We start from the raw sequence: 17,696 nt of genomic DNA on the forward strand, positions 1-17,696 counted from the left end.
TGGTAATACACACTCAATACACTCTCGTATACACACTGGAAATACACTCTTCAATAGACAATGGTAATATACTCTCTTGTGCACGCTGGTAATACATTCTCATATATACTGGTAATACAATATGATGCACACTGCTAATGCACTCCTTTATGCACAATCAAATACACTTTTATACACAATCATAATACACTCTTCTACACCCACTCATAATGCACATTCCTAATATACACTCTACATACTCATAATACACTCCTAAAGCACTCTGCTATACGTATAGCACACACTCGTCATACACACTCGTCATACAGTCTCCTATAAACACTCTCAATATACGCACTCTCTTAATACACAAACTCATCGCCACGTCTTTAAAATACCAATCAATGTCTTTTCTGCTAAACATACGATAAAATAATTGCACCTCCTCAGGGGACAAGGTTTTGGTGAGGCATTAAGCTCGTTGTTCCGGGTCACGAGGAAATAACGAGGAATAAAGTGCTATTCAGTTTTAAGACATTAATCAGGGGGAACCAAAAAATAACTTATTTGTGAGGCGTCAAGGAGAACGGAAGATGAGGCTTTCTCTCATTAACTATGTTCCAAAAGTGTTTCCTACTTTTTTAAATTGAATGAATGAAGTTTATGGAAATACCCAGACCTTCACGTAATTAACTTCTTGGTGAAGGAAAGTGGAGTGGAAGGGAAGGCCTGTGGGGGAAAGGTCGAACTGCAGAAAGGAAGGAAAATGGGAGGCATAAGAGAATTTCTCAGTCGCGTGGACCTAGTGAGGGTCAGGAGGGCTGTGGGTCAGGACGGTAAGGAACAGCCGGCTGGAAACACAACAGAGCGGAAATGAAGGTCGACTTGTGAATTTATAATAGTGATGAAAAACAAGTGAGTTGGATAAGTAATAAATATCAATGCGATAACTATAGGAAAGGTGGATGAAAAGATAAGTGAACTTAATAAAACAACATTAATACGATGGGTTTAGAAACCACGAATTTTACAATGACGATAAATAAAAGTAAACTTATTTTTAAGAACACTAACATAATAGCTACAGAAATGAGGACCAATTAAAATATCACAAAGAAGGCAAAGGTAAGCAAACTGAATAAATACATTAATACGATAAATATGAGAAAAAAAATGTACCAGTAACATTAAGTGAATAAAGCCACGTTATGTAAAGACATGTACGCACACAGATATCCTAAAGGAGAAGGAAGGAAAGAATACTTCAGTATCAGAGAACCATATCACCGCATGATATAATAGAGGAAACATTAGTCACATTAGTAATCTACAAAATAGCGTTTTCTGAGGTAGTGCAGCTCTCCAACATAAGTAAACGAGCACTTAAGAGACAGAAGTGGAAGGTCACGACACAGTGTCCTGAGGGGAACAGGAAGGGAGGAGCAGGAATGCAAGGTAAGGCAAGAGTTAAATGGCACTACAGTGTTATACAATATTGTTCATTATATAATATTTTACTGATAGTTTTGTAGCATTTTGTGTGTACATGTATGCACAATACATGATAATAGTGTTTGCTTAAGAAAACCCAATGCTTAACAAGATAGTGGTATAATCATTGATGCTTAGGGGGCGAAATACTCACATTTTTCTCTCAAAATAATAGAGGACAAAATTGTCCACATAAGCCAAAGGAAGAGCAATATTTTTTTTAATAGTAATCACTCCAAGTTAAAGAGGAACGCTAACTTAAAATAATTCGATTAAATATGTTTAGCATTATTTTCACAATAAACAAAGGGTAATGGTAGCACAAATTTAGTCTCTCTCTCTCTCTCTCTCTCTCTCTCTCTCTCTCTCTCTCTCTCTCTCTCTCTCTCTCTCTCTCTCTCTCTCTCTCTCTCATTCGGAAATTATCTCATTCGGAAATTAATAAGAGAAGCAATGGTATGAAATAAGAAGCCTGCCAACCATGAGGAATGAAAGCGGGATTATGAGCAAACAAACATTAATTCAAACATAAATATGGAAAAGAAAAACTCTGAAGCGGAATTTAATGAAGTGAAAATATACAAGACTAGACAAACAAACATGAGCGTGACAAGAATTCTATAAGACTGACGAGTTGAGAAATACCAACCTACTACCTGCTACAAGGCAGGCACACACACACACACACACACACACACACACACAGGAACACATGGAAAGTAACTATGCGGAAACTTTCAAGGTGAAACACAGATAAAGATGAAGGAAGGAAGGAAGGAATGTAAAGAAGTATGAAAGGGTAACAGAGGGCACAGCAGACCAGGGAGAGGGACAGTAAGGAATGAGAAGACTTTGGATAAAATGGGAAGGAAGGTTTTCCGTGGCATTGTGGAGGAGAAAATGTATTGTGTAAATACTTGTTTTACTTCAGTTTTCTCGGAGATGAGAGAGAGAGAGAGAGAGAGAGAGAGAGAGAGAGAGAGAGAGAGAGAGAGAGAGAGAGAGAGAGAGAGAGAGAGAGAGAGAGAGAGAGAGAGAGAGGGGGGGGGACAGACGAACATATAAACAGGAAGGTAGACAAACAAACAAACAGGTAGACAGACGAAACAGATAGACACAAACAGATAAATAGACAGAAGCAGACAAACAGAGAGACAGACAGACAGAAATAGTGTCAGACAGACCAACAAAGTCAAGGGCAAAAAACAAAGACATACATACATTGAAGCCGACATACGGACAGACTCACTTACAAAAACCTAACTGACCTTAACAAAGTGAACTATGATACATCACAAAAAAATGTTGATCTGTTTACCTTCAGTTAGAGTTGGGAAGCAATTAGCCTTTGTTTGGGAATTGTCGCCCTCACTGACGTGGATTGACTTGCTGACACCAGAGCTTAAGTTAATTTATTTTAGTCTATATTTACAAAACTCAGAAAACTCTTCTACGTAGATTTTAACATTGCTTTTAGAAGGGAATGCCTCAACTATTCACCCTTATAAACAAACGATGATAATGAAAATTACCTTTAAGTCTAAAACAGTCCACGACACAATACGAGCAAAATACAAGTGTTTATTTTAACGTTATTCCCGAAAAACGAGGGAACGGAAGCAGAAAACAAAGATGCACTCAGTATTCCAGGAGCGCGATACAGACCACTCACTCATCGGGAAAAAAAAAAAAAATTTGAGTCGAGACACAACACATTTTTATGATCTTGCTAACCATTTTATTGTGGTTTTCTTTTGTTCATATTTACGAACCTGTAAAAATGATCTCCATGAACACGCAGAAGAGAGAATGAGTAAGTTAGTCTTTTGTAGGCTACAAAACTACTCTAGAGACTACAGTAACAATATAAAAGTCTAGAAACCGATCAAGCGATCAAGCAGTGAAGGATGAACGCTTTAACAAGGGACGCGCATGGCATGACGTAGCAAGGGAATTCTCAAAGCGATTAGAATTTCCAACGCAGAAATGGTGACAATACAGGTTCAGTTAAACATGATATGTAATTTTTACTGATATATCAAACATATCTTCATTTAGCTGACGAATTAAATAATAATAATAATAATAATGTTAGCAAATCAAGGCAATCGACTTTTAACAAAGCAACCAAATTTTCACCAGCATATATACTTTGCCTTTAGTTTCACTCTGCACTCAAGACCGGCGGTACATTCTTCAGGTCCTATTCGTGCCCCGAGTGACCCTTTGGCATTGTCTCCTCCGCCTCCCCTTGATTGTATAAGTTCAGTTAATTTATATGTAAATTTGACTTCCTTTAGCAAGGGTGAGATTTCCGACTTTCCCTGATTCTGGTCTATATTTATAGCACTGTCTTGGTGTGAGTGGTGCAGTGGTGCCGAGGAAAATATGAATAGCTGTACATAGTGATGCTCGCTATTTATACTGAGGCAAAATCCATATCAAGCAGTGAATAAAGGAATTGGTTATCTCATAAGCGATACCGACACACGAGAGAGAGAGAGAGAGAGAGAGAGAGAGAGAGAGAGAGAGAGAGAGAGAGAGAGAGAGAGAGAGAGAGAGAGAGAGTTACCTAGTATTTGTGCATTTCTACGTCAAAACTCATATACAGGTATAATGAAACTGAAATATATCCAGTGAAATTCGTTGAACAATTGCATCGTTGTGAAAATTGGTTCCCATCAACTGAATGAAATGCCTTCATACTTGTAAAGCTCAAAAATACATCGCACAGCACACGTTGCAGCGGCTGGCCGGACACATGAAGGCAGAGCCAGGGAGGTTCCTTCTTTTCAACGAAGCTTCGATACATCACAGAAAACAATTGCGTTTACGTGCATCTATCAGTCAGTACTGTAGTCTAGTGTCCATGCATCTAAATATATTTTGGAGAGCAAAGCTTTTCCGAATGTAAGGAAAGATGACACAACTTCCAACCTTTTCTCTACTGGAACGGATGTGTATACCTGTTGAACTAGTGAAACGCTGAAAAATTGCATTCGTTTTTATGGAGCTAATAAACCTTAAAGCGAAAAGCACTCACTAACACATAAAAATATAATGAAACTAATCTTAACATGTTCTGTCCAAGTAGTTGCTTAATTAGCCGAACGCTGAAAAATGACACTACAAAAAAGTTTCTTTGTTTGTTTTGCACGTCAACACACCTTGCAGCAGAAAACGTTCACGACCATAAAGAAAGCCAACACAACCAATCCTAGGAGTGGATATGGCACACAGGCTTCCCATCGTCCACACAGCAGAGAGAGGCTCAATCCCAGGTGTGCTCCCTCGCAGCTCCTTCCTACTCAACTACCAAGCAGCTCAGCCCACGCCGATGTCCCGAGTAGAACTTTCCCTCCTGTGTCCGATTAAATGAGCTTTCCCTACCTGAGCATCGCCGCACACAGGCCTCCAAGTGCCTCTCCTCCCACTGAATCCTCGTCCCCAGATTTTCATGGGCAGGTTTCCTACTATGAATATGAATACACGAGACTCATTGCTCTGTGACCCACTGCAACCTTAAAACGCCAGCACACTCCGAGGCTTCTGAGGGCTGAGTGAAGATAATGGCAATGGTGAGTGGAGGAAACAGGACGAGTCGAGAACACTAACAAGATCTGCTAAAAGAGAATGGATCAACAACTTTATTTAATCATTAACTACACAAACTTAAAGAAGAAGTACATATAGGAAACCTTCATTATATATATATATATATATATATATATATATATATATATATATATATATATATATATATATATATATATATATATATATATATATATATATATATATATATATATATATATATATATATATATATATATATATATATATATATATATATATATATATATATATATATATATATATATATATATATATATATATATATATATATATATATATATATATATATATATATATATATATATATATATATATATATATATATATATATATATATATATATATATATATATATATATATATATATATATATATATATATATATATATATATATATATATATATATATATATATATATATATATATATATATATATATATATATATATATATATATATATATATATATATATATATATATATATATATATATATATATATATATATATATATATATATATATATATATATATATTATACGAAATAGTTAATGTATTAATATGTAATAAACTAATAAGATTTATATATTTAATTCTCCCTAAAAGCCATAAAAGTTGATGAAACTTTCATTTCATCCAGGTCAATGACAAAAATGCCGTGCAAAAAAAAGAGAGTACAGGAAAAATACATTTTTTGTGGTAACATTGGAGGCAGGCGAAGGGATGAATAAACATGAGGACACAAGAGCTAGGTCGCGCCTCTCCTCAGAGGCAGGGTGGCAAAAGGCGGTAGTCTGATTCTGAAGATACCTAATCCCATCCCCGATTTTATCAAGCCATCGTCCAGCCCTCCCCAGCCCTCCCCCTCTCCCCATCTCCTCCAGCAGGCAGTATGAAGTGGGTACAAGCCCCCACAAAGGCCCCACAAAGGCCCCCAGCCCCGTAAAGCCGCACAGGAAGACGAAATGATAACAAGGCAAGAGGCTCCAGTGGTCGGACATGTTGGTGGAATCAAGTTGTGGCTGACTCCTCCCCAACACCGGACGGGGGCCAATCAGCGCTCACCGTTGCCTACGTCACAGCCTCTTGACCAATGAACGAGCAGGGCGATGTATGCAATTTGTCTCCCTGTTGCTCTCTACCCCAATCACGTCCTGCCATTCCCAACACGAGAGATTAATGTGCAAGGTAAACACTGAAGCCTCTCTCTCTCTCTCTCTCTCTCTCTCTCTCTCTCTCTCTCTCTCTCTCTCTCTCTCTCTCTTTGTTTTGAATCAAAATTTACGATTTCATACGAACAAATAATCGGAAGATTCGTGTAAGACACCGATTCACACAAGATATGAGGGAAGAAAAGACCAATAGTAGTGGTGGTGGTGGTGGTGGTGGTGGTGGAGGTAGTAGTAGTAGTAGTAGTAGTGGAAGTATTAGCAGTAGTAGCAGTAGTAGCAGCAGCAGCAGTAGTAGTAGTAGTAGTAGTAGTAGCAGCAGCAGCAGCAGTAGTAGTAGTAGTAGTAGTAGCAGCAGTACAAGTGACGGTGTTGGTAGTACAAATAGTAGCAGAAGTAGTGGTGATAGTGGTAGTAATGGTAGTAGTAGTAGTAGTAGTAGTAGTAGTAGTAGTGATAAAAGAGGAAGAAGGAGGGTCATTCTCTCTCTCTCTCTCTCTCTCTCTCTCTCTCTCTCTCTCTCTCTCTCTCTCTCTCTCTCTCTCTCTCTCTCTCTCTCTCTCTCTCTCTCTAGATTTTCATTTTGTGCAATTGACTTTCCTTCTGTTTCAATGCGAGAGAGAGAGAGAGAGAGAGAGAGAGAGAGAGAGAGAGAGAGAGAGAGAGAGAGAGAGAGAGAGAGAGAGAGAGAGCTCAAGGCTAAATTTTCTTTTTTCGGGAGTTTAACCAATCCTCAAATTTAGCAAAAGCCATTTGTCCACACACTTTGGGGACTGGCATCTTCAATGTTCCTTATTTTGATGGCCTTCGTGAGGTAGGAGGTGACACACGGCGCTACTGAACATAAAGAGCAGGACTGGTAAAAATTGTAGTGCAGGACACTTAATATCTAGAGTGTGTCACAGTTGCCTCAGTGTTATGTCTTAGCTTATTGCATGTTCTTATTGTACGGTAGACTGGAGGCCATGATGAGCACGGTGTTAGTGTGAGTTGGTGTCAGTAATCAGTCATAACATGAAAGCACCATTGAAAACCATCTAGAATTTCCATCAGAGCCTTTCCAAACAAGTGGAGGTAAGACGCCAAAGTGTTTTAGAAGACTGTTACTGTTACGAATTTCCAGCCATGAAGAAACACCACACATAAGACAAGGAGTAATCGATTATCTCACACCTTTAATTGCTTCAAGTGATATCGCTTACTAGAATTATCAAGTAGTATTAACAGAGAGTAGCAATTGACACACTGCCATTACCTATTAAAGGATTTACAACACGTGGAAATACACAAAGCTAAATTTCCTAGATGCATTGCTACGTCACGACTTCTTGCTGCCTCCCTTATTTTTTTTATTTATTTATTTATTTATTTATTTGATTTTTTTTTATGTAGGAGGGACACTGGTCAAGGGCAACAAAAATCCAATAAAAAAAAAAAAAAAAAGCCCACTGAGCTGCCAGTCCCAGGAAAGGGTCCAAAGCGGTAGTCAAAAATTGAAGATATGTTTTTTACGTTGTAGCAGTGAGTGCCTAGTGATGTGAGCTACGTGTTGACGCATTCGGGCGTGTGCGGGTACGTGAGGGTGTGTGTGGCTGTGCGGGTTTGCGTGGGTGTGGGGTGTGCGTGGGCGTGCGTGCATGTGTGTGGCTGTCACGTGCATGGAAGGCTTTGAAAGGAACGAGGAATATTGGTCAGTGACAAACAAAATAACACAACATTGTGGAATTGAAAATCACAACACAAAGACACAAGAAATAGACAAAAAACAGAATTTCAGAACAAAAGCAACAACAACAACAACAACAAAACAATACTGTGAAACTGAAAATAAGGAGGTAAGGAAACAAGGAAAAGAAAAAGCAGATTTTAAGAACAACAACATCAATAGCTAAAAAAAAAGACGACAGAACATTGTGTAATAATAAAAAAAAAAGATAGAGACAAGAAAAAAATATATAGAAGCAGAATTTAAGCACCAAACAAAACAAAACAAAAAATCTCGTGAAACTTCTTTGAATACAAAAAAAAAAAATAAAAAATAAGTGTTGAGTTTGTAAATAAAAAGACAAAAGTGTGCATATGGCTGAAGCAAACGAGAGTCTTACGAGAAACAAAAGGCAATCGTTTCGGAATAATATGAGTATGATTGAGAATGATTTGAATACAATCTTATATATATATATATATATATATATATATATATATATATATATATATATATATATATATATATATATATATATATATATATATATATATATATATATAAAAGAGAGAAAAGAAAAAATCATCACGGAAATTAAATACGGTGAAGACACGATGACAAAATTATAAGATAGACAAACTTTCAAGTAATCGAGGAAAAACAAAGAAGTAACAGAAGGAATGGAAATAATAATAATAATAATAATAATAATAATGCAGCAGAGAACTAAAACATTGGGAAGAAAGAAGAGGGAAGAAGAATAAGAGCAAGAACACAAGGGAAAGAAAGGGAAGGAAAAAATAACGGAAGAAATAAGAAAAGTAATAATGGAATAAATAAGAAAAGTAGGAAAACGCTCAAAGAAAGGAAATAAATGAGCAAACAAACAAACAAACAAACAAACAAACAAACATACTAAAATACACAGATATAGAAAATAAGAAATGAAATAATTTACCATAAAATACAAAAAGTAAAAGAAAAAATAAGAAAAAAAGCGAAAGAAAGAAAAGATTACGAGAGAGAGAGAGAGAGAGAGAGAGAGAGAGAGAGAGAGAGAGAGAGAGAGAGAGAGAGAGAGAGAGAGAGAGAGAGAGAGAGAGAGAGAGAGAGAGAGAGCCCTGACACCACCACCACCATGTACGAGGGACCTGCAGCCTGTACTTACCAGAGAACCCGTTGGACCTGAAGAGGGGCCTGCTGGGGTACAACCTGCAAAACAAGACACAGGGTGAGTACTGCAGGAGGAGGAGGAGAAGGAGGAGGAGGAGGAGGAGGAGGAGGAGGAGGAGGAGGAGGAGGAGGACAGGTTGTAGGTGTGTGTGTGTGTGTGTGTGTGCGCACTAGATGAAAAGAGAACGGCATACATAGATTCATAAAAAAAGGAAAAAAAGGGAAGCGAACGATAAAATATTGATGTATTTTAACTAACTACTCGTTCTTTAAACACTCATTCACCATACAGGAAAATCTAACCTTTCGTCCTTATGTCACAGAAACGAGATTAAGTGAAAATGAGGCATTAGTAATGATGGAGATGCAGAGGAGAGGAAAGGAGAGGAGAGCAGTGAGAGGGGAAGGTAGACGGAGGGAAAGGAGAGGATAAGTTGAGAAGGCATGATAGGAAAAACTGGAGAGAGAGAGAGAGAGAGAGGAGAGAGAGGATATACGATGGAGAGAGGAGGAGGAGGATGGAAGGCAGGGAAGGAAGGAAGGAAAAAAGGGAAGGAAGGAAGATATGATTTAGAAACAAGGGAAAGATGAGGGAAAAAAAAACTGATGGATGAAAGATAGAATCAAATGAAAAGGAAAGGGAGAAAAAAATAGAAAAAAAGGGAGGTGAAAGAAAACAAAAGAAGAATAAAAAAATAAAAGAGGAAAGAAAATACATAGAGAGAGATGAAGTATAGAAAGAGATGGAGAAGAAAAGGAGGAAAGAATCGAGAAAGGAAAAGAGATAAATATAAATGAAGAAACGAAGAAAAGGAAGAAGAAGAAGAGAAAGATGAAAACAAAGGGAGAGAATGGGAAATGGGAAAAAGGCGAGATGCAAAGAGTGACAGGAAATGAAAGGGAAAGGAGAGTTTGCAAAGAAAGCGAGTGAGGGAGAGGGGAAAAGAGACACGAGGGAATCAAGGAAGGAGGAATTAGAGGAAGACCTGAAGTGAATGAGTGAACACCAGACACAAGTAACAATAACAATAACAATAACAATAAGTAAGAACAAGTAACAATAACAATAATATTTCACGTCACCAAAGAAAAATATGGGTGTTATTTGTTACATACTGCTAAAATAACTACTAGTGCTGCTCCTCCCCCTCTTCCTCCTACTGCTACTACTGTTACTACTACTACGTTATACCACCACCATCACCACCACTCACTTCTCCATCCCTCCTCATCACCACTGCTACCACTACCATCCCCACCACCACTAGCTTCCCTCTCCTCTTCCCACCACCATCACCACCATCATCACCACTACCTTCACCCCTCCCACCCCCCACCACCACCACCACCACCACCACCACTAGCTCTAACACCCCCTCCCCCTCCCCTGCAGGCCTGGCATTGAGGGGCGGGTCCACCATGATGGCCTCGCCTCTCAATGTCAAGAGTGACTGGCGTGTACCTACAGGAGAGAGAGAGAGAGAGAGAGAGAGAGAGAGAGAGAGAGAGAGAGAGAGAGAGAGAGAGAGAGAGAGAGAGAGAGAGAGAGAGAGAATTTCTACTTGTAATAAATTTGGTATTCATAAAAAAAATATTAAAAGTTCTCTCTCTCTCTCTCTCTCTCTCTCTCTCTCTCTCTCTCTCTCTCTCTCTCTCTCTCTCTCTCTCTCTCTCTCTCTCTCTCCCACACCCCTCTCGCTCTCTCATCACTCACCTTGTCTGTTTACCTGCTCGAATCATTTAGCAGCACCCCCCTTAACCTCCCCCTTCCCTCACCCACGCAGGTTACCGGGGCTGGCCAGCTGCGCGGGGGGGCATGGACTCCCTCAAGGCCATGGGCCATAACAGCGAAGCCTACATGTGTGTGTGTGTGTGTGTGTGTGTTAATGAAACGAGGCAGGGATACGTACTTTGGTTGAAAATGACACTTTCTCATGATGATGATGATGATCATGATGGTAACAGTATTAATAGAAGTAGTAGCAGTAATAATAATAATAATAATAATAATATTAATAATAATAATAATAATAATAATAATAATAATAATAATAATACTATTACTGCAACTAATAACAATAACAATAATAACAACAACGATAATAATAAAACTCAAAACAACAACAACAACAGCAACAGCAACAACAACTACTACTACTCCTACTACTACTACTACTACTACTACTACTACTAGTAGTAGTAGTAGTAGTAGTAGTAGTGTTGCTTTTTTTGGTTTCATGGTTGAGAGAGAGAGAGAGAGAGAGAGAGAGAGAGAGAGAGAGAGAGAGAGAGAGAGAGAGAGAGAGAGAGAGAGAGAAAGGAAGGGAAGGAGGAGGAGGAGGAGGAGGAAAAGGGGAGGGAGGGAGAAAACTTGAATTACATCGCTTCGGGAGGGAGGGATGGATGGAGAGAGAGAGAGAGAGAGAGAGAGAGAGAGAGAGAGAGAGAGAGAGAGAGAGAGAGAGGGAGGGAGAGAGAGAGGATACTATCAATCTCTCTCCTAGGTTAGAGGGGGAAGATTCACTGATTTACACCCTCGGAACATATTTTCGCGATCATGCCCCTGACTTTTTTCCTCCCTCCTCCTCCTTCCTCCTTTCCTCCTCCTCCTCCTCCTCCTCCTCCACCCTTCGTTTCCTTCCTCTCCCTTAATAGATCTTCCCTCTTTCCCGCTCTCTTGCTCTTTTCTCGCGTGAAGGTGTTCGCGAAAGTTAAGCGCGTCTAAATTAAGCGTGTTGGTGTGGCGACCCTCTCTCTCCCTCCCCCGCTCTCACTCTTCTCTTATCTTCCTCTCCCCCCTTCAATATGTTAGCGTCTATAGATCACACCATGTTCCAGTCCTTGCTTCCTGGTTCTCTCTCTCTCTCTCTCTCTCTCTCTCTCTCTCTCTCTCTCTCTCTCTCTCTCTCTCTCTCTCTCTCTCTCTCTCTCTCTCTCTCTCTCTCTCTCCTTTTTCCCGTCCTGTTTAATTTTTCCCTCTTTTCTCCTCTTTCAAGCATTTTCCTTTCCTTTTTTTACGTTGTCCTATCTCTCTCTCTCTCTCTCTCTCTCTCTCTCTCTCTCTCTCTCTCTCTCTCTCTCTCTCTCTCTCTCTCTCTCTTTTGTCCCCTTTCTAATCTTTTCCTTTGTCATCTCCCTTCATTTACCTATTTTTCTTCCTTTTCTTCTTTTCTTCCTTTTCTTTCGTCCATCAAGTTTCCTTTCTTCGTTTCTATTCCGATTTTCATTATCTTCCCCCTTGTAATTATTTTCCTTTTCTTTCTCTTTTCATTCATCATGCTTCCTTTCCATCATTTTCCGATTCTACCCTTTCCCCCACTCCGCCCACCCCCTCTCTCTCTCTTTTGTCCCGCGAGTTAAGGGACATACTTCGGGATTTGATAGTTTAAGTAATTCTAAGTCGAAAATACTTTATAGGCATATGCTGTGTTTTGCTTATTTTTGCCAGAAATTAACATGTTGTTGTGTTGCAGGGGGTGGGGGGTAGGCCTCCTCCTCCTCCCTTCCCGCCTTGGCGCGCTAAGTCCTCGTGGTGCCGCGCTGCAGTTTTTTATTTATTTATTTATTTGTTTTTTTGTGTACAATCTCTGCAGTCAAAGCCATACAGGAGACAGAAAATGACAACGCTAAAATTTTGTATGTGTCAGTGAAGAAAATGTATAGGTAACACAGCAATATAGTGGTTAAGTCTATTTCTTTTAATCATACATGGCAACACACAGCAACTTCCATCCCGCCAACTGTTTACACTTTGACATGTAAGTGACAGGGCGCCCCATCAGGTGGCTGCCAAAGTGCAACTCTTCGCTACGGTGAAGGTGCCTTTCACATTCAGTAACAGTGAGTATTCGGACATGATATTCATTCTGTGGTGGGAATGCCCGGGCTGGTGCAGGAGGATAAAGACGCAGGCATCCAGACAGAGGACACTCAGATGGCAGTGTTCTACAGGATGTGTCTGCTTCTTGGTGAGGAAGGACGTTTCTTCAGTACTTCTGCAGCAGCTGAACGTACTGGAGCAGCTCAACACAATACCACTTAAAAAGAATATCAAATAATTTAAATAATCTTTACTGGAGTGGCAGGAACGCTGGGCAGCCGTCATCCACCTGGTGAGTTGCCACGTATGTTTAAAATGTAGCACTTAACAACCACTATATTGCTGTATTACATGTAAATTTTCTTCAATGACTCATACAAAAAAATAATTTATCATTTAGTGTTTCCTGTAAGGCTTTGACTGCACAGATTGTACACAAAAATGATCACTTGATGCTACGCGGCACCACTCGTTACGTAGCGAGCCAGGGGGGAAGGAAGAAGGCGGATGCCCCGGTTCCCGCCACACACAACTTACACGTCAATTTCTTGCAAAATAAAGCAAAACACAGCATTTGTGTATAAAATATTTTCGACTTGGAATTACTTGAACTATCAGATCCCGAAGTATGTAACTCGAGGGACACCCTGTATATATTCCCGTGCATGTGTAATCCTTTGTAATACAACTTTTCTGCTCAATAGATCTGTATACTTGATGCATTTACTACTACTACTACTACTACTATTACTACTACTACTATTATTACAACAACAACAACAACAAGAACAACAACAACAACAACTACTACTACTACTACTACTACTACTACTACTACTACTACCGCTACTACTGTTGCTTCAGCAGTTACTATTATGATTAGTACGAGTCATCACCACACTACATCTAAAGTAACTATTACTGCAGGAAGAACGAAACAGTATTAATAGCAACAATAGATTGAAAATGAACAGTTTTTCTCGTGATCAAAGAGAATTCCTGCTTCATAACGTCAACAGCTGGTCAGGTTAGCAAGACAATACTACTTATCTTCCACCAACTCTTTACACTTAAGCTATTATTTGATCAATTGTCAGAAATATGCTTGTTACAACCTTCATCTGGTGTTCCTTCAGTGCATTCATAATACTTCTCTTTAATCTCTGTGTAGGTATCACATTAACACCACACATCCTTTACGTACCCTAACATTGAAGGTATTATTATATCTGTTATCTGATATATACTTCTCGTTACACCCATCGCCCTCATTGCTTCATTCAGTATTCACTGCCTCTGTAATCCTTTTCATCCTTTCCCTCCACCATCTCGTCAAGTTATCCTATTCATTACATATTTCTCGTAGTAACCTAAGAAGCAAGTTACTATTGTATCTATTATCTGAAATATACTTCTCGTTACAGCCATCACCCTCATCGGTTCATTCAGTATTCAGTACATCTATCATCCTTTTCGTTCTTTCTCTCCAACATCTCGTCAAGTTATCCTGTTTATTACATATTTCTCGTAGCACCCTAAGAAGCAAGTTACTGTTACATCTATCATCTAAAATGTTCTTCTTGCCTCACCCACCACCCTTGTATTGCATCACCTTAAGATTCAATACACTGAAACACCGAGCAACTCACCTGAGAGCTCCGATAAACCTGAGCACAGAGAGACAGGCACCGTGGCAAAGATTGGAACCTGAAAGCCGAGCACGGGAAACCACCACATTACTGAACAAGTCATCAGGAACACACCTCCGGGCTTCTGTGTCATTGCCAATTTAGGAATTTAACAATTTACTGAGAAAGTTTGATGCACTTAAGTTATGATTATACAAGTTTAAAGCGGGGTAAATCAAGATAGCGTATCTTAACCTATACTTAAATATATAGTAATACATTAAAGTACATCGTAGGAGGAGAAGAGGCGATGAAAATATTGATGGATAGAAAGTGGAGGTAATGAAGGCAGTGGAAAAAATAGACAGAAATAGATGGAAATACAAAAGATAGGAGACAAGAAGAGAAAGTGATCGAAATACTAAAAGGACATAGGAAACAGCGAAAATAAGGATACTGAAACACTGTAGAAGATAAAAAGCGGAAGTGATGAAAATACAGAAAGACAGGAGACAGAAAATGAGCGAGAGACAGAACCCGGACATTATCATTACAGTAAATCCATCTGTCACCTCATACGATATAACAAATCTGCCAGAAATTAAACCATTACATTCTTCTAAGCAGCAAAAATCACATAAAACAAAGAACACTAAGAACTGACACTGAACAGCGTAGTAGCGGAGAGAGAGAGAGAGAGAGAGAGAGAGAGAGAGAGAGAGAGAGAGAGAGAGAGAGAGAGAGAGAGAGGGAGGTAGTTCTGTCCCTCAGTGGGGGTCGTGTCCTAACATATCGCTATAGGATTATATTGCCCATAGAATCGCCGTCTCTCTCTCCCCTATTTCCTTCTCCCTTCTTCTCAGTGTTCATCCTTTTCCCTTCCTTCTCCCTATTTCCTTCTTCCTCTTTCCTTCATCCGTAATCCTCTTCCTCCTTCTCTTCTTTTACTAATATCCTTACTCCTTTCTCCTCCTCCTCCTCCTTCTCGCGTCTCTTACTGTTCAACCTTAATTCCTCTCTTTCTCTTCTCCCTTTATTAATATCATCCCTCCTTCCTCCCTCCTCCTCCTCCTCTTCCTCCTCCTCTTCTCTCTTTCATTTTCATTTCTTCTCCATGTTTATCCTTATTCCTCTTCCTCTTCCTACTCTATATTCATCTCTATTCCTCTTCCTTCTCCTCCTTCAATAATACCCTTCCTCCTTCTCTCCTCTTATCGTTCATTCTTACTCTTACTCTTCCTCCTCCTCCTCCAGTACACCTTGGAATCCTTCACTGATACACCTTCTTTCTTCTCCTCTTCTTCCTTCTACTTCCTCTCCTCCTCCTCCTCCTCCTCACCGTTCAACTTCGTTCTTTTCATTCCAAGCCCTCATAAACACCTTGTCTTTATCTCCCCCTCCTCCTCCTGTTCTCCCTCCTTCTCCTTTTCCTCTTCTTCCTCATCATCATTCTTACACCTAAACATTCTTCATAAACATCTTTTCTCCTCCTCCCTTTACCCAGAGGTTAAGATAATGCTCCGCTAACTGCCTAACTCCCTCAACCAATCAGCGGCCGCCAATTATCCTGTTAGGGAGGAGCCAATGGCGGGGTGGTGGTGATTAGGTGGCTAATTGATGCAGCGGGGAGGAGGAGGAGGAAGAGGAGGGGAGGCGGAGGTGTTGCTAATGGTGGAAATGGTGATGGTGGAGGTGGAAGATAGATAAAGAGAAGAATAAGAGGTGGAGAGAAAGAAGATAGAGAAAAACAAGGGGGAGAAGGAGGAGGAGGAGGTGGTAATGGCGCTGATGGGTCATTAGAGGAGGCAGCAATTAATGGCAGGTTATAATGGCGCGCTTTCATTAATATCTGGTGCATCGCCTTGTGTTCCTTAATTGGGTGGTGATGGCGGTGATAGTGGTGGTGATGGTGGTGATGGCGGTGATAGTGGGCTAGGAGGGAAGAACAGTAGTGGTGGTGATAGTGATGATAGTCATGGCGATGGTGGCGGTAATGATGTGGGTGGCCGTGGTGGTGGTGGTGGTGGTGTGGATATCTGTGAAGAAGGAATGGTGTTGGTGGTAATAGTAATGGTGGTGGTGATGGTGTCACTGGTGGTGTGTTGCAGCCGTGCTCTCTCTCTCTCTCTCTCTCTCTCTCTCTCTCTCTCTCTCTCTCTCTCTCTCTCTCTCTCTCTCTGTGTCACTTACTTATTTCAGCAGACGAGCAACAATGGAGGCAGGCAAAACCCACGATACTTCCACACACAAATCAACAACGCAGAATCCTGTGAGTGGATCTCTTCCATCTGCTTCCCCTTCCTTCCTCCCTCCCTGTATTCCTCCGCTGACCCTCCCTTCACTCCTCCCCTCCCTTGGACACGTCACGCCTGCCTGTCACGCAAAGTTGGGTAATCTCTGTGTAATCATGAACATTTCAGTGGAGGTCTAAATCTTTTATTTGTTTGGTAAGTGTGGGTGAAATATTTACAACTGATGTCACTCGTTTATTCACTGAAATATAACACGGAACTAGAAAACTGGTGGAGGGAGGGAGAGCTGGTGGAGGGAGGGTAGAGGAAGGGAGTGGAGGGTGCAGAGTGTCAGGAAGAGGAAGAGCGAGAGTGTTGCAAGAGAAGTACTGGTCTGTGCTGCGTGTGGGAAGTGACTTTAGTGGCGGCGTGAAGGCGAGGACACGAGTGAGGTGCTGGCAGGCTGACTGAGGTGAGTGTGGTGTGGTGAGGTGAGGTGAAGTAATCGTGTACTTCCAGCCAGGCAAGTATTGGCGGCCGGTAGGAACAGCTCCAGTTGAAGTTTTCCTACTAAACTATTGTCATCTTTCTCTTGTCTCCTCCTCCTCTGCGTTCTTCTCCTTCTATTTCTTGGTCTTTCATCGTTACGTTCACTCATTTTCATTTGTATAAATAAACAAAATAACAATAACTTGCTACCTATATTTTAAAACAACAAACTCCATCTTGCTCCCTCCCCCTGCCTCCCTCCCCGCTCAGCTGTTCAGTGACGACGTCTGCTCACACCGAGTCGCGCAGAGCAGGCTAACCACCTCACTAACTCGTTAACTCTTTCATTTTCATTATTTCACCCGATCTTTCAACT

General features: G+C 40.3%; 2 long non-coding RNA genes across 4 annotated transcripts in view; one reads left to right on the forward strand and one right to left on the reverse strand.

The window, feature by feature from the left end:
- Window positions 1-5,706: 5,706 nt before the first annotated feature.
- Window positions 5,707-16,950, reverse strand: LOC135097440 (uncharacterized). Its single transcript, XR_010265705.1, has 4 exons — window positions 16,791-16,950; window positions 14,622-14,679; window positions 9,148-9,191; window positions 5,707-6,259 (listed from the first exon to the last, which is right to left on the reverse strand). It is a non-coding gene; the product is annotated as an uncharacterized LOC135097440 (long non-coding RNA).
- A 202-nt stretch (window positions 16,951-17,152) lies between these two features.
- The window catches only part of LOC135097439 (uncharacterized), a 60,361-nt gene continuing 59,817 nt past the window's right edge, over window positions 17,153-17,696 (forward strand). For all 3 annotated transcript variants that reach the window (XR_010265703.1, XR_010265704.1, XR_010265702.1), the window contains exon 1: window positions 17,153-17,303. This is a non-coding gene — a long non-coding RNA (uncharacterized LOC135097439). The remainder of the gene's footprint in view (window positions 17,304-17,696) is intronic.

This window comes from Scylla paramamosain, unplaced genomic scaffold (assembly GCF_035594125.1).
Source record: "Scylla paramamosain isolate STU-SP2022 unplaced genomic scaffold, ASM3559412v1 Contig20, whole genome shotgun sequence".
Taxonomy (NCBI): domain Eukaryota; kingdom Metazoa; phylum Arthropoda; class Malacostraca; order Decapoda; family Portunidae; genus Scylla; species Scylla paramamosain.